At 49.3% G+C, this 17,200-nt stretch overlaps 1 protein-coding gene and 1 long non-coding RNA gene across 3 annotated transcripts in view; one reads left to right on the top strand and one right to left on the bottom strand.

The window, feature by feature from the left end:
* The window catches only part of LOC135898497 (uncharacterized), a 61,997-nt gene extending 57,451 nt beyond the window's left edge, over window positions 1–4,546 (top strand). For both annotated transcript variants that reach the window (XR_011512333.1, XR_010563348.1), the window contains exon 3: window positions 4,164–4,546. This is a non-coding gene — a long non-coding RNA (uncharacterized lncRNA). The remainder of the gene's footprint in view (window positions 1–4,163) is intronic.
* The window catches only part of ct (homeobox protein, cut), a 760,713-nt gene that overhangs the window by 539,441 nt on the left and 204,072 nt on the right, over window positions 1–17,200 (bottom strand). The gene's annotated exons all lie outside the window — the stretch shown is intronic.

Below are 17,200 nucleotides of genomic sequence, written 5' to 3'. Positions count from 1 at the left end.
GCGACAGTTTAAATCGAGGTTCGCTCTCGTTTCAGCTGCATTGACCATAGCGACGTACAGTGTGACCGGAGGCAGCGTTGACAAATCGTAGCTTCGTTACTAAACGTTAGCTTTTGCGTATACCTGTCAAGGGATGAGTAAACGAAATGCGACTGAGTGTTGCATTTAACTTTGTTTACAAGTACTAGCTTTACGTTATTCCTGCTGTTGTGTAAGCTGTTCCGGCGCCGAACTTGTGCAATCCCGAGTTGCACGTTCTGTACGGTCTCTCCTCTGATGCAAAAGACAGCAAAGAAGGAAAACGTAGGATCCTCCACGGATTCTTTCTCTAACAACCGACCGGCTATCTGGCTCTAACCGATTTATAATTGCGAAAGAAAATGGGTCTGATGAATATCTACAGCTGAACGCGAACGAGAAAGGACGAAAATGACAGCGCGGGAGGCAGGCCGACCACCCCGGCTGGTCAGTCACATTGTTTGACGCGTGAGTGAACGAAGAATCGGTTCTTTCCGTCTCCCTCTACCGGGAGGCAAAATCCAATTACAGAATTATCGCGGTTCCGCGCCGCGTCGAGGGGCGCGCGAAGCAGGCCCAGAAATCGTCGCCGTCCACAGCGCGGTCCGGCGGGCGCGCTTCCCCGCGACAGGCGGTCATCGCGGGCCCTGATTTATGAATCGAAGCCTCCCACGCAGCGCCGCGCGCGAGATGAGACACCCCTCGGCAACGCGCCGGTCAGCGCCAGCCGCCGCCGCGCGCGCGCGTCTAAAACGGCCGCTGCTTCGCAGAGCGTTGAGCGCGAGAGCGAAGAAGAGCTCGCAAGGCCCGAGTCCGCGCGCCGCACTCGCCGTCGCGTGCCCGCTCGTGCGCGAGCGACAAATGGCGCCGGCCAACTCCACCGCAGCTCCGGGCCGCGGCAGAGGGCATCGGACACCAGCCGGGCAGCGCAGACGGCTTCACTTGGCGAGGACGCGGAAGAAGAGTCCCGCGCGCGCGATGTCTCTGGATGACCGGGCGCGGGAGTCTGTCTCGGGGCGCACGGCGTGATTTACGGCCCATCTTGTTCGCTCGATCGCCGCTCAAAAGTGGCGAGCGCGCAGAGCGAAAGCGCGGCGTCCAGAATCGCCCGCCCCAGAGCCGAGAGTTGAAGGGGCATCGCGACACTGGGGCTTTCGATTAATTTTCGGCTTTCTCCTCCCCCCCACACCGAGACTGCAGTAAGTAGCCCTCTCGAGTTTAAACGGCGGGCCAATGACCCCGCTTCCCGTTTGGCTTTAAGTTCGCGCAGAACGCGGGAAATTAATCGGTATGTGTAACGGAGTGCGCAGATTCGCCTCTTCGGAGCGTGCCGCTGGAAGTTCGGGCGAAGTTGTCGACAGCACCGTCCTCTGGCGTGGCTGCTGACCACTAACACGGTTGTCTCTGCGCCACTCGGTCGTTACGCTCCGTCATCTGCCGGTGCAGTTCTGATAGCGTTTTCATGGGAATGTCTTTGATGTCTGCGCTTTTGACGATCGTCGTGCAACCGGGCGGTTTATACACTGTGGACCAGTAAGGAGCACTAAAAACGAGAAAGCGAGGAGGTGCGATGTGTTCTTGTGGAGCTGATTGGTAAACAAAAAATTGCGCAGATCCCACGCACTATGGGAATCAACGTTTTGCGAATCGTTTTGCAGGTACCTGGCTATCTATAGCATTGCGATACCAGGTGGACCAACGTAAATTGAGTACTATAGTGTGTGTGGGTCGTGAGTGCATGTGCCTGTGACGACAGCAGCGCGACGATGACTACGTTGAAGACGATGGCATGGCGGCAACGGCACGATTTATACGTCGGCTTCCCGACGCCAGCTTACCATGAAAATTGCTGGTTTGTACACGGGTACTGCATGAGTGTAAACGAGAGAAACACAGATTGGGAGGTAATCAGCGACTATATATACGCGTTATGAAACCGTAAGTACCTATGGTTAGGTCATGTGGCGTATGTAAAACGAGGATTACTTGTACTCCGGCGAAGAAATGGTAAAGTATAATTGGGCGATCGCAAAGTCGGTATAACGTTGCACAGTTTACACGTAGCCCGCTACGAGGAAAGCGCTGAGGAAAGTGGGCCGGTCCCGGTGACAGTGAAGCATAACACGGCGCCTCAGAGCGCGAGGTGCCGCAAGGAAAGAAGACGAGGAAATGACACGGGACGCATGCGCCGAGCGTTTCACGGAGCTTGCTGTCTTTGGAACGAGAGAAGTATGCCTTTGACACGTTTCTACTCATTGTAATTCATCGCCTGTGGAGAACACGCATGTTGGATCGAAATGCCGAACCTATAGTTCCATCGGCAACTCACTTTATTTAAATGATCGCCCAACTGAAAGATTTATACAAACAAATCGAATTTCGTCCAGAGTGGTATTCTGTACGGTAAGGTGCTCGTCCTTTACCGCCAATTTATTTGCCCCTTGCCACGGGCTACACGAGCAGCTGGTGCACGAAATAAGGCACGCTCATCACCATGCGGCCGAGAAAGGAAACGACACTCTAGTTCTATGGTTGCCGAGCCACTGCGGAATTGTCGGCAACAACAGCGCAGATGGAACTGCGCGCTCTGCATGCTCATCAAAAACATCAGTGCGTACCACTCTCAAGAGCACATGCTGCGCGGCAACTTCAATCACTCGCTCGCCACATCACACTTCTACGATAAAATTCACCACTTTTCACTAACTCACGCTTGCACTCTGTCGACCCTAACTTGTGACTTCGCCTGCCACCTGGACTCTCCCGTCGCGAAACAATTTTATTCTGTGTTGCATGTGGTTAGGCGTCGCAGTTACAATGCCTATTCATTCCCAACAGGAATGACCAACAGTGTGGCGTGCAATTTGTGCGGGTGCTATGAGACTCCAGATCACCTTCTGTGTCACTGCCCATCCTTTGACGCCCATCGACGGTGTCTACAAGCTAGATTCAGCCTCTTAGAAAATAGAGCGCTCTCGGAGGAAAGGATCCTGGGACTATGGATTATTAATTCTAACATGCAAAAGACCAGAAAAGCCTTTCGGCACTTTTTGAAGCATACTGGACTGTACGAACGCTTGTGACAGCAGGGGACATTTCTCTGCGACTGACTATGCGAATGCCTGACTCTTTACTATTTTTCTTCTCTTGTTATCTACTCTTCCAGTTACCCCCTCCCCAAGTGTAGTGTAGCCAACCAGGTACGTCTCTGCATAATCTCCTTAACCTCCCTCTTCGTTTCTCACTCACTCTCTTAGTGTTTCTTGTGAAGATTGACCGCATCCTGAGCAGCGCGTTTCAAAGATGAGGAGAACTACGTGGTGCTCTGTGTCTGTCTCTTCGTCGTCGGCAACTATAGAAGGGACTTCTTAGCTGGTTTATCTGTTTGTTTCCCGCAGGAATCAGGCATGCCTGAAATAAATGCCATGAAAGGAAAAAAAATCGCGACCTAATGGCTATAACACTGAAATGCTGTGTTCGACAGCAAAGGTTCGATTCAGCGGCGGTCACACATTAATAATGCGAAAGCATTATATTTCTAACGAGGCAGAAAATCTTGCGTGATCAAAGACGCAAAGAGCAAGAACACGTCATAAAATGCTCGGATCTACGTCAAATTTCTCAGGAAGGCTGCTGTAAACAAAGTTAACTTATGACTTTAAAAAGGAAATTCGGCACATTTGGGTCTGGGTGGGAATCTAACCCGGACCTCAGGGGTGCGAGATAAGCACGCTTGCCCGACGCCATGCGTCGGCTCCACGGACTTGGCTGACTATAAAGGTGTGCCACGTGCACGCATGCGTCATTGCATACGTCACGTCGCAGTCATCTAGCTGCGAGGGCTTCAGGCGAAATCTATGAATGTGCAAAAAGAAAAAAGAAAAAGAACTGAAGTTTCATGTCGCGTGTCATGGTGGTATAATGAAGCAATCACAATATGAACTTGTAGCTACTTGGCGGCGAGTTCTGAATGGTTGCGGTCTGGTGATTATTGAAGGCAAAACGAGGAAAGCGAAGAACGGAACTCAAGCACGCTTAGTACTTAAGAAGTCCTTAATGGTGATAACAGAGAAGTCGTGAAGCTTTCGCATTCGAATCACGTAAGGATGCTTAAGTGACTGTCAATTTCTTTCTTTTTATTGAAGTGGGGCGAAACAGGAACCTGCCGACCTACCGCAAAGTCTCAAGAATGAAGCAAAGAATGCGTCGCACAAAAAGAGTTCAACAACTGACCATCGGCCGGTGTTAACGATGTCTTCGTCTAAGCACGGAGCGGTTGCCGGAGAAGGTCAGCAGGCGTTCTCGATGTTGAAAAACATAGCCGAAGGAGCACCGCCGAAGCTGCAGTGGTCTGGTAAACCACCGACGGCGGCTCCTTGGGAAGCCGTACCGACATTGTTATGTGTTACGGCAGCTGTATACAGTGACTTGCAGCGGCCATTTACGATGCATTCGCAATCGAACAGTTCACTATACTAGGAATGTTCACGACTGGACCTGGAATAGACACAATTTATGTTTAGGCTGCCTCCACCACGCGTTCAACTATAAAGGTAGAGCTATTGCCGGAAAATCTCGTATATATTGCATTACTTGCACTGTTTGTAGTACAGTTGTCTTTACTTGCTGCCTATGCGTTTATAATTCACTTACGTATGGGTGTTTGATTATATAGCAGTCGAAAATGTGGCTATCTCTCGCGTTGAACACGACAGTGCATCAAAGAAGATAAACGTCATGAAGTCGTGTTGTGATATTCGTCTGGTCGTGTCAAAATGATTATTTCTAATACACCTGTGTGTTAATCACCGTGTTATGTATTTCCTTCGTTTCAGTTCTGAAATCTTCCGCGACGAGTCGGTAATTGCACAATTGTACAATTAACCTAATTCCAGCAGCAGTACGCTGGTGCTTCAATGAACACGTGTCCCGTTTGGCGCAAAGAGTATCCATAAAGAATGTTCGATCTCTCATGGTGTACGGGAAAAATCTTGCATTTCTGAAAATTCCATACTATGTATCAAAAGATGCCAGACAAAGATGAAAGTTGAAAGATTTTACAAACGAAGCTGCGGGCACTCTTGGAAAGAAACGCTACAGCCTGCAGCGTGTCGTTCGGAGGTTACGCGATGAAGAACTGCGCGTTCATCTCCGCGTAGCCAAACACAAGCCCGACCCCACAAGGGTAACAAAATTTATCGTCCACGGCACGCTGCGTTGAGCATAAGAAACAAATAAAGCGTGAACGGTAGCAAGAGAGAAACGACCGAGATTCGCGATTGCTTCGGTTCCTCGCAAGCACCACGGGCGCGCGTGGCAACGAATTCATAACGTCCATGCATATATGACGACGCTAGCGCACACTTCTCCGTGATCTCGTGCAGTCTGGTGTGTGTATGTATGCTTGCGCATGCTGGCGGGAAATCTTCTCGCTGCTCTTTTTTTTTCTTTATTCACCCTCTAAGTTGCATGGAGGGCAATCCGCGGTTTTATTTAGCGCCTGCCGCTACTATTGGACGATGCGGAAAGATACGGAAGTCACTTGGTTTGAACCTGAGACACGGCTTGGAGGATACGGGGCGGGAAGAAAAGAATACAGGCAGGAAGAAAAACAGATGAAGGGTAGCTTCGTCAAAGGCTGCTTGGTTGACATCGCAGGTTAGATTCGCAGAGAAAGGCATATAGCTAGCGCATTGCGAAGCATGCCGGTGCTTTCCTATCAGCGGATCCTTGAAGTACATCATTCAATCTTTAAGGTTATCAAACTGGACACTGAGAAAGACCGCCGGTAAAGTGCGTTAGGACACTAACTTAGATGTACAAGACATTGCAGGTTGGCTATCCGGAACTGAATTATTTTCATTTCTGGTACAGAGAGAGAGAGTATATTTAATAGACACTTAATGGACACATAGTCCAGCACCTCCCTACTGTATCGTCTTGGACGTCGTCACTCGCGACTTATTAGATGCGTCGCCTTTGGCTCCGCAGTCAGGAACGACCGGCCCATGCAATTCACGCAGTTGACTAACTAGAATTTGGTTGTTGCCGCGGCATCCCCAGAGAAAAGGAAGACGAACGACAACAATATAGGACATAGAGAAAAGGAACGCGTCGCGCTCCATCAGTGGACGCAACGGTATCGTTCCGGCGAGGGATATCGGTGCATCAGGTTTCCTCGAAGGCCGAACAAAAGCACGCGTATACGCGCACGTTTTCTGCATCCCTCCATTTCGTCCCTCTTGCGCACAACCAGAAATGTTCGACTTCGTGATCCAACCTCTCGGCGCGCGTGTGAAAAAGCCCATCGCGCACGGCCTATAACGCGCGGGCCGAGGAGGAGGCGTGAAAGGCACCGACCAGAAATTAAAAAAAGAATAAAAAAAAAGAAAGGAAACGTAGAAGGCTGCGAATTCGCCGTACAACATCGCCGATGAATGGAATTCCTCGTCGGCCCGCCGTCCACGTTTGTAGTCTACTACTCGCCGGATTGCGCACGCGGCAGAGAAGAATGCCGCGGTGCGAGTCAAAGAAAAGAAAGCGCGCCGCATTAGCGCATGCCAATGTTCGCACGCGTACACACCGGGCGTATGGCATACGGGAGAGGAGGAGGGAACGAAGCCGCTTCGCTGGGGGGGCCGAAAGGCAATCAGCGTAGGAAGGCGCCGAAGAAGGGGGAGGGGGAGGGGATGGGCAACGCTTTTGATCGGCTCGTCACGAACGCGCGACTTCGCGAGGCTGCAACAGAAGCGGCGCAGAACATCCCCCACTTCGAAGACGGCTCCGACGGGAAAGAAAGAAAATAACCTCCAAGTGCTATATAGAGAAAAGGAGAACAAGCGAGGCAGGCAAAGGCCGCGGTGCGAGGACAGTTCGTGGGCAGCCTCAAAAGCGTGTACAGCCGCGGACAAACGGTGAAACAGCGGATGCGCGGGCACGACACGAGGGATGGCTTCGAGGACGCGGCAGAAGCCCGCCGGGCGGACGTCGTCGACGGTCGTGCCTTACCTGCCGTCTCTCCTTCTACGGAGGTGTGAACGCGAATCGCCCCCGCTCGTTGGAGGGGAAACCGCAGCGTCCCCTCCTCGCCTCCTCTATATAGATCGGCGACGCTGGCCACGCGAAAATCGACGGTTTCACGCATTCCGCAGGACCTAATGGACGTCGCCGAAGAAAAGGCGAACGCCGTTTTCGTTCTGGTGCGCTCCAAAGATCGGTTGAGGGCTCCGTGCGACCGGCGTCCGGGTCGGCTTTCCCTTTTCCCGCCTGTACGGTCTTGCCTTCACTATCTTTTTTTATGTTTTATATGTTATCGCACTATAGCGGCGGGCGTGAAAAAGTTCATTTCCTGCTCTGTTCGCCTGCCATTGAGAGTGCCCTTGAAATTTGTGACATTCTCCGTGGGATATCTTCTTTTTGTTCTTTTATTACTATATTTTGGGACTGCTATAGGCCGCGACTTTGCGTGAACTTTGATCGTTACGGTCGTCTTCCACTCACCGGCAAGACCGGGTTAAACCAGGACAGCGGGACGATTCAAGTTCACTTACGCGGACCGAGGGTCAATCGTGTACCGTTCATTATACAAGCATGACTTCCGCTTAAGCATCAACACCTCTTTACTCCAGCTTTGAATAAGTGAATTCTTGGGCTTTACGTGTCAAAACCACGATTCGATTATGAATTATGAGGCACGCCGTACAGTAGATGACTCCGGATTAATTTTGACCACCACAGGATCTTTAACGTGCACCCAAAGCATCACTCTAGCTTTGGACGCCTGTTTAAATATATATGAGTTGTGTGCACCATGACGCTTTTAACCCCATCAGGGACATAAATTCGCATTGCTATTTTTATGCTGTGTACATTCATTCACAACAAACACCCTAGTGCTCGTGATTGCAACTACATTACAAGTTTTACTTCACCTACGCTTATTGACACATTCCTCTTGAGTGACAATGAGCATGTCGTCCCTCTGTGACTTTCATCTTGAACTCTATTAACATCTGTTACAGTGCACATCTTAAAAGCGTGAGAGAGGTGCATTCTATATGCCAAGACATATAAGGCTGGAAGCATGCAGCAAGGTGAGGAAAGCCCTCCCACCAGCACTGTGCGAGATAGCGTCCCGTGAGTAGGGGCTGAGCAACTTCGCCTCCCATCTTTGCTTCATCTATGTCAGCACTGCGAGCACAACAGAGTCATCTGGGTGTTCAAGCTAACTCGTCAACAGCAATAACGACAAAAATATTTTTGCTGTGCATGCTTGCGCTCATGCCGACCCATGCACTATAGCTCTGCCCTTAACCAAGTAAATCATGCAAGAAATCTGGCTCGATAGAGAAAGCTTCACAAAAGACGCTTTGCGAACAGCTCCAATATGTAGCAGGGCAAATAAAAGCTCCACCTTCCACGTGATTGTAGCTCATTGCCACAAAGGAAATCCTTTGGTTCTTCGAGAATCAAACTTATTAGTTCAGGAAAAATTCTTCCCGTAGTGTGGCCAAGGGTCTCTGGACCATTACGATACCTAAGATGTCGCACTGCCAACTAAACTAATCCGCTGCGCATAGCGCACGGGAGCAGGAGGTCAGTCTATTTCATCACTCGAAGCGCCAGAAGCCTAAAGTAATCAATCAATCAATCAATCAATCAATCAATCAATCAATCAATCAATCAATCAATCAATCAATCAATCAATCAATCAATCAATCAATCAATCAATCAATCAATCGATCAATTTTATTTACCAGAAACAAAAGGAACTGGAGGGACACCTGGGCAAAAAGCTGTCGCAGCAGCTTGACGGAGGCCCAGGGTCCCTTACATGGCAGTAGCACTCACATGATATATACACTGAAGTTTTTGTACGCAACAAACATTACACATCGTACGTATGCATAAAAATGGCATTTTAAACTTGAATGCAACACTCTAAAAACTAGGAAGGGTATCGCAGGAGTGAAGCGGCCGGTTCACTCTTCAAAGCGTCGTTTTACTCTCGCAAAATGTCGAGGAGAGTGAAATGCATTGTTCACTCTCTCACCAAGGAGAGAGTGAAATGTGCTTTTCACTCTCCCCCTTCAGAGAGAGAGAGTAGTTCTACTCTTGCGGCAATAGAGAACAAAACGTAGCGTGATCTTCTGCTTCAACTGTATATATAGGTGGCTGGCCCCGAACATGGCAATGTATCATTCATGCACGCTGAGCAAAGAACACATCGTTTTGCTTCTAAGAGAACAGGCCGCCGCAGTTCAAAGGAACGCGTAGCGAGCGCTCTACTTTTTCACTCGGAGTTCTCCACCGCGCGCGCGCGCGCTCAAGATCGCGGAACAACACAGCACCGGAGAAAGGTGATCTTTTATTGTGTCTGTAGCTCTCAATTTACTCATCACGGCTTTTTTTTGAATGCCTCAACCGTTGAGCTTCCTGCTTCTGCTCCTCCAAGTACATTTCTCGCCGGTTCCATGTGCCTAAAACTGGTATCTGCAGCTCCTTTGTAATTTGAACTTTAAGGATGTCGCTTTCCTTCTATTACCTCCACAGACAATTCTCTGTGACATGCGAAGAATGTCACAGAAGGGAAAAAAAAAAAAACACTTGGTAATGTCTGCTATGTCTAGCCAAGTGTACAAATTTAAGGACTTTCCAGTACTTCTAAAAATTCCAGGCTTTTCAATGCCTTGAAAATGGCATTTTAGAAATAAAGGGTTTTCAAGGATCGCTACAAACCCTGGTTTCTAGCACCTAAATAATTTTACAAGCTTATTTTGGCATGGAGTTCGGAAATTCACGCTTTTTAGCTAACGCTGCATCATCTCTGTACATTGAAACCACGAGAGCGCAACCATTTTGGAGTAAAGAAAAATACTGAAAGCTTTTAATACCACTCTTTTTCTATGGAGCTTCGTATTGCCTAGTTAGGTTTACGAATGTGCCTGGTTTTGGTGGGCGTTTCTTCGACATTTTCTGTGAGAAGTAGATGACTAACCCCCGTATTCAGAAATGTATATTAATACAAAGCCCATGCTTGACTTTATATAAACGACGCCTGGTGCGAACGTCCCCCAGACGCTCACTGCCTTTCTTTTGGTGCGTTCACGACTTGCGTCATTAAGATCAAGTCAAGCATGGGCTTCAAGTTATGATGCATTTCTGAATATGGGGGTAAGCGTGCGCTATTTCGGGCAACGCATTGTGCCATTGACACTGAGAGGAAACGGGGAAAACAAAGTTAACGCCCTATACTCCTAAACTTTCGCGTACCTGTTGTGTGCGTGTATCGTGGAAGAAGAAACAGCGCTAACACCAGGACGAAAAAAAGCATCGACCACACCAGCGCTTCGTGGTGTTGTCCATGTTTTTGCGTCGTCCTTGTGTTGCGCTGTTTCTTCTAAAATGCTCAACCAACTAGCCGGCAAGTCTATCCTGTGCATATATATTGAACACACGTATGAATGTAGATGGTCTTGGAAGCTTTTAGAACGAGCACTGCCACAGGATACGAGCAGTGCACGCGTAACAAGTGGACACATTACTCATTTAGGAGAGGAGACAAAGGAGGGAAAAGACAGGGAGGTTAGCCAGTGTAAGTACCGGCTGGCTACCCTGTGCTGGGGATAGGGGTAAAGGGAATAAAAGGAGAAAGAAGAAGAAGAGGAAAAAAAGAAAAAAAAAGAAAATTCACAGAGTAACGCGAAACTACGCTCTACAACGTTCAAAGGCGGTCACACAATTCGCACGTCCTTAAAAACTTCAACAAAGCCCTTAAGGCCTTCAGTGCCGAAGCCCGTCTGGACCAATGTCCTAGAGCTTTTTCCTCTGTAAAGGGGCGATTGTCCAGTTTTGCGAGAGCGGTCACAAGCACTGTTCTTCGCACTGCGTAACGGGGACAGTCACAAAGGAGGTGTTCAATCGTCTCCTCGCAGCCGCAGGTGTCACAAGTAGGGCTGTCGGCCATTCCGATACGGAATGAATATGAGTTCGTGAACGCCACGCCGAGCCACAGGCGGCACAGAAGTGTTGCTTCCGCTCGTGGCAACCCTGGTGGTAGGCGGAGTTGCAGACGTGGATCCAATTTGTGGAGACGTGCGTTCGTGAAGTCACTGGTGTTCCACAGATTTTGTGTAAGCTCGCGGGCGAGGGAGCGAAGACTTGTGGCTGCATCTGTTCTTGACAGTGGTATGGGTATAATCTGGGCGCCATCATGAGCCGACCGGGCAGCGTCGTCCGCACTGTCATTTCCTGAAATTCCACAGTGACCCGGTATCCACTGGTAGATGATGTTGTGTCCCTTGTTGATTGCGTGATGGTGGAGTAGTCGGATGTCTGCGACTAGTTGCTCATTAGGTCCATGGTTAAAAGGGGACATCAGACACTGAAGAGCTGCCTTTGAGTCACATAAGATGGACCATGAATGTGATGATTTCTGAACGATAAACTCCAGAGCAGCACGGATAGCTGCGAGTTCTGCAGCCGTCGATTTAAACATGCGTGCCAATGCATGTGACGCGGCTATCGGCATAAGCAGTCTCCAAATGCTGGAATGCGTGCTCTTCAAAACGCTAACGATCCGCTGCTAATGCAGGACAACAGCTCACAGCGGACTGAACCAAACTCTAAACTAATGCACCTGAAAAGAACGCCTACACGGCAGCGTGAGGCACGTCGAAATGCCTGGTACTGGCATCGCAGTTGACCACATACGAATGGAACTGGCGGAAAAAATAAACAGAAATGCTCACCAGTATACGCACGACTTAAATTCACATACGTGGATGGTTGGCACGATACTTTGTATCCGCGTATTTTCGGAGAACATATAATGCATGGACTGGAAAAGCACTCGATCGTGAGCTGAACGGCACATTTGTTATTTTCCTGGGGTGACGACAAGCCGTGAATAGTTCTCACGTCGTCGTCTACGTTGTATTCCTCCGTTAGTCGTAGCAAGGAATGGAAATGATGCAAACGCAAACGTATTCCAGTACACAACAGCACAGCACACTGCAGAGAAACTCCAACCACCGCAGCCGATTCCTCAAATACATTTGTTATGTATATAAGCTCTAAAACAACACGACTGAGCGTGGTGGCTTTGTGGTGTAATGGTTAGGATGTGTGCTTTGAATTGTATAGATGCGAGTGTACGCGGGTTCGAATCCACGTGATGTATAGAGCAGTGTGGTTCTCCATAAGTGTGTGATTCCCTCGACTATTGTATTCTAATTGGATTACGTGTCTCCTGATTGTGAAATATGCGAAAATATTTGCGGATTAAATGTGAATTAGCTTTTTTTTCTCCGCAGTGGCGTTCGGGACACATACGCATAGGCCGATTACGAGCCGTTACGACTCATGGTAGGCAGCAAATAGCCAGGAAAAATGACTTTAAAATCCTGCATAACATTGCTCACGCCTATTCTGAAGGCCGCTTGGAATCGGGCCACTGAGTCTGAGGAGCCGCCTAGAGAACGGTGTATCAGCGACCCTAATTTGATCTGATTTCCTGCCTGCATGCGTGGCCAGGACTTCGCTAAGAGGGTATTGGGAAGAGTAGTTGCACTCTGTTTGGGGGAGTAGAAGTACTCGGTCTGGTGGAGTGCCATTACCCCTACGGTGAGAGTATTACCACTCTGCGGAAGAGTACTAGCACTCCCTGTGGGAAGAGTATTATCACTCTGCAGAAGAGTACTAGCAATCCCTTGCGGCGGAGTAACAAAACTCTGTCAACAGGAGTTGACCTACTCTCTCTCAAAGAGGGTCGATCTACTCTCGAAAAGAGAGTGAAATATGGGACAAGCCGCTACTCCCTCAAAGGGAGTGCCCGGCACTCTCTTAGTTTTTAGAGTGAAGATACTAAAGTGTCACTATAAAGAAAGAAAGTAGTCACGCAAACTATTTTTATTTAGCGTAGCTGTGTGCTTATATTTGTTTAGTACAGTCGGTATATTATGTGTTAAGGACAGTAGGCTGTAATTGTTTGTAACCTTCCACACCTCAGGGTTTCGTGTAGTATGTTTCGTGTGAGTGCAGAGTTCTAGATGAGCAAGGCATGTAAAATAATTCTTAACATATTCGGATGAGAAGTAAATAGTTTCTAGTAATCTGTGTTCGTATAATTTATCTACGCGGTTTAGAATGTATTTGAGAAATATATTATCTGTTGGTGAAAGACGATCAACGTTCTCTATATACCGAACGATTTTCTTTTGAAGTATTACCAAATGATAGCAAATGATATCCAAATATATTATACTGTTACGTAGGGCTAGTACACATACAGACCCAAAGTGGTAGAATATAACCTTACCTTATAAGTTGTTGAAGATAGACGATTTTCTTCACAATAATTTAATAAAAGGGTGCTACTAGATGGAATAATGATGCTGGCAAAATGCTTATTCCGAAGGAATGGCGCTTTGGCCGGTTGTTTGGAGGAGATAGGGAATAATAAAGCGGCAGCGAAAACAGCGTTGTTGTTATTGCTGCCATGAGTACATTACGATAAGACGACATAAAGAACCACAAATGGGCAATCGAAGGAACCGATAACATATAACGCTGTGAAGCTAATTTTGTGCTATTCATAGTTGTGTCGACTAATGGGACCTTTAATATAATCTGGTAAAAATTGCAGCGAAAATTGTGGATGTTGCGACGTAACGTGCTCAGTTGAACGTCATGTGGACTGTGGGTTAACGTTTTCAACCTTTATTTACGTTTAACTTATTATTTTTTGTGTTTGTTTGCTTGTTTGTTTGTCGCAGCCGGCTTACGTTTGCTATGTACTTTTTCTCTCTTCTCAGCCTGTTTGTTTATTTGAGCCAGAATATCTTTGCTATGTACACTCGTGAGCAAAAGTATACTGACCACAGGGTCGCCAATAAAACTAAATTTGTAATTGATATGCATAAACTGAAATTGACGAGTACGCTGGAAAGTTCACAATGTCAAGTTTGGACTGCACTCCTCAATTTCAAGATGTATTCACAGGCAGAGGAAAAAATCGGTTTTATCGCACAATCCCTGGTCCGTATACTTTTGCTCACGGGTGTACATGTTTGCCTAAGCGAGGAGGAGCAGGTATCATCCATGATGCCAACCTCTCCTGTAGAAACATTCATAACAAAAAGAAAACGGAGGAGAGGGGGAACTGTTTTCATTGAGTTGTATAGTGAGAAGCATGCACCTGCAAATGTATCGTAATTGATCAAGGAATTGAGTCTGTTACGATATCTGCGCCATACAGTTCGCCTGAACATAACTGCTTGTCAGTTCTTGCCATGGGATATATTATTTAGTAATCTGCAAGTAATCTACACTGGAACCTTCGGCTTTTTATTGTTATTTTTTGCACTATAGTTCTCCTCTCCATGTCCCTACAGCCCCGCACCTTGCTCCAATTCTGCAAAATGGAGTCCGAGTGCTACGATAACGAACAAAACGCCGCTTTGTGGGCCCAAGTAGAGTCGGCCGTTACGCGGCGACATTTCTTTCGCGACATTTATGACCCATATACATTTCTCGAAATAACGAGAGAGAAAAAGAAAAGACAACATCGAATGCCTCTGCGAATGAGAAATGCCGCAGCACAGACAAGGGATGGACCATTCTCGCGACCATTTGGAGGCCAACCGAAGAAGAACGAGTTCGCCCCGCTGCCGACCGACCAAGCTCGATTCCGCGCCGGCACTTCCAACCGCTGCGCTTCAGTCCCGCTTGCGAACCTGTCACAGCAGAGAATTTCGGCACCAACCCACCCTCCCTGGAGACGTGCGCGTCACCAATACTGATGAAGACGGTAGCAGCGAAAGGGCGAGGAGGAAGCCAGGAACGACGGGACTCATCATCATTACGCGACCAGGCGCAGGGATGCTTCGGCCGTCATATAACTGGCTCGGAAAAGAATAAAGAGCTCGTCGGCTGCTGCGGCCCCGATGGAGGGAGCAGTGCGGTGATGCTTCGAAAGGCAGCGGCGCCTACAGGCCCGGACGGCTCCATTCGGATCACGGCGGCGCCCCACGCGTCCCGAGCACGTCGTCGTCGACGCCAGCGATTGCGAATCTTTGACGGCCGCCGTCCGCGAACGATTTCGCCTTGTGTGGCGTGGCTCGGAGCCGGGGCTGCTCCGCACACGGAATCCGCGGCTGCGCACGCTGAATACACGCCGAGCCGTTTGTTGCCCGGACGACGCGGTTGCAGCCGCGGATTTGGTTTCGCTCTCTCTCTCTCTCTCGTGATCGTGAGGAGACGACGTACAGCGACGACGTCTCCAGAAATAGCCGTTGTTGGATGCGCTTATACCACGAAGCTGCCTCGTATAGTGTCCGTGTATAGTTTTGTTTCTTGTTTCTTTTTCCTCTCTTTGTCGGATTAGCATTTTCGTCTGACGTCGCTTGTTCAGACGTCGTCGCAAATCCCCGCTTCCATTTTACAAGCGCGCCGGGACATCTAGTTCGCCAACGTGCTTCTTTTCCTTCTCCTTGCGTAGCCGTCCGAGCTTTTACGGACGGAGAAGAAAGCCGAGGCGCCCATTTACTTCGGGAATTTGATCGCCCTACGCCGTGGTCTCTTCATCGCACCGGGAGATGGATCCTCTTTTACGTTCGTTAGGTTCTAAAACTCGAAAAAGCACGGAGGTGCCACGTGCCCTGACTACGTGGTGTTGATATCAGGCTACTGGTGCAGTCTGACACCGCGGTTTTATTTCCTTTCTTGTGACTCGTTGTTCTGTTTTACCCTTCAGTATACCACGCCTTTACCGCTGCACACGCCAGGCTCAGTTAACACATGTAGATGCACACTGGAGATGCACGGCTAATGCGTCGTGCGTGTATGGTTAAGTAAAAGTAGTCGCTGACCACATTTCCCACTAGTCAACCTCATGACGCCGAAATTGCGGTATCGTGGAGTGTCCGAAATGGCTACAAATTCAGAAACGTATAACTATATGCCAGTTGTCGTTCCTTGCTCCCTCTATTTCCCGCTTTGGCTGCGAACGGTGCTGCCTATAGTTGTAAGAGTGCGATTCGGCCTGGTGTAGCCTGTAGTAAGGAAACACGGAGAAAGCTCGACGCCGTCCGAGGCCGACCTCCTGGCCCCAATCAGAGGCTAACGCTTCAGCTAGAGAAAAGAATCCGGATGGTTGCCTTCTTCGGCGGCTATCAGGCATAGGAAGCAAAAGCAACATGCCAGGGCGTGCCTCCTCGCGTGGCTTGTGTTCCGAACATCCGCCGCGAACACGGCTCAACGAAAACAGAACAAAAATGGAGGGGGGTAGAAGTAAGGTCGCACCGCACGGCCCGCACACGAGTCTGTCGGAGGAAGGGGGCCGCATTGCATCGAGGTCTGTCGAACTCGGCAGAGCTGGTTCTGCATTGCCTCCGCCCCCGCAGGAGACGGAGGAATAAAAGAAGAGAGATGGGGAGGTGATTAGGCTATTAGCAAGGCGCGCGGAAAGAGAAAAAAAAAAGATTTGGGTGGGGGGAGGCGAACGATTGGGAATCCGGTTGGGCCGACCGCTCCTTTTCGCATCGGCGTGCCCGACTGCGAGCGCCGTGGTGCCCGCTGCGAACCGATGAACGATGAGGATCCGATGGTGCGCCACAGGCTCGCTCGATTGCGTTGGCACACGGACGGAGAGGTGGCGAGGTTGTTCCCGCTCGCGTGCGGCCCGGTGGGGCCGTGGCCGGTCGCGCGTCGAACGTGCCCGCCGTAGAGCGGCGCGTCTTCCGACCTGTCTGTCTAGTGGGCGTTTCTTACGTCGCCACAGCAGCTGCAGTAAAGGACTGAGCTAAGCGAGAAGTTTGTGTAGGTCCGTAATGGGCGTAAACGGTTCGCGTGCTCGATCGAATCGGTCAATTGCCAGACAATGGCGGCTCATTGGAGTCATGTCCGAAGAAGCGGTTCGCAACCGAGACCGATGTAATTTGGGTGACCGCGGCAGAGGTACGGTTATAAGAAGAAATCAATCCAACGTCCGCTTCCTGTCAACAGCCAGCCAACAGACGCATAAATCTTTACCCTGGTACAGCTCCATGCACGCTGAGCTGTAAGGAAGCAATTTACACCTCGGAGCAGCTTGACCAATTAGGACCGCTTAGAGGTAGCCACCAACATCTCTTCCAACTCTCTGCGAGCGATCACGTTCTGCCACCGTCGCGCGCTAGGTCTC

This window comes from Dermacentor albipictus, chromosome 2 (assembly GCF_038994185.2).
Source record: "Dermacentor albipictus isolate Rhodes 1998 colony chromosome 2, USDA_Dalb.pri_finalv2, whole genome shotgun sequence".
Lineage (NCBI taxonomy): Eukaryota > Metazoa > Arthropoda > Arachnida > Ixodida > Ixodidae > Dermacentor > Dermacentor albipictus.
Note: the sequence above shows the minus strand (reverse complement) of the source record. Positions and strands in the feature narration are given on the sequence as shown.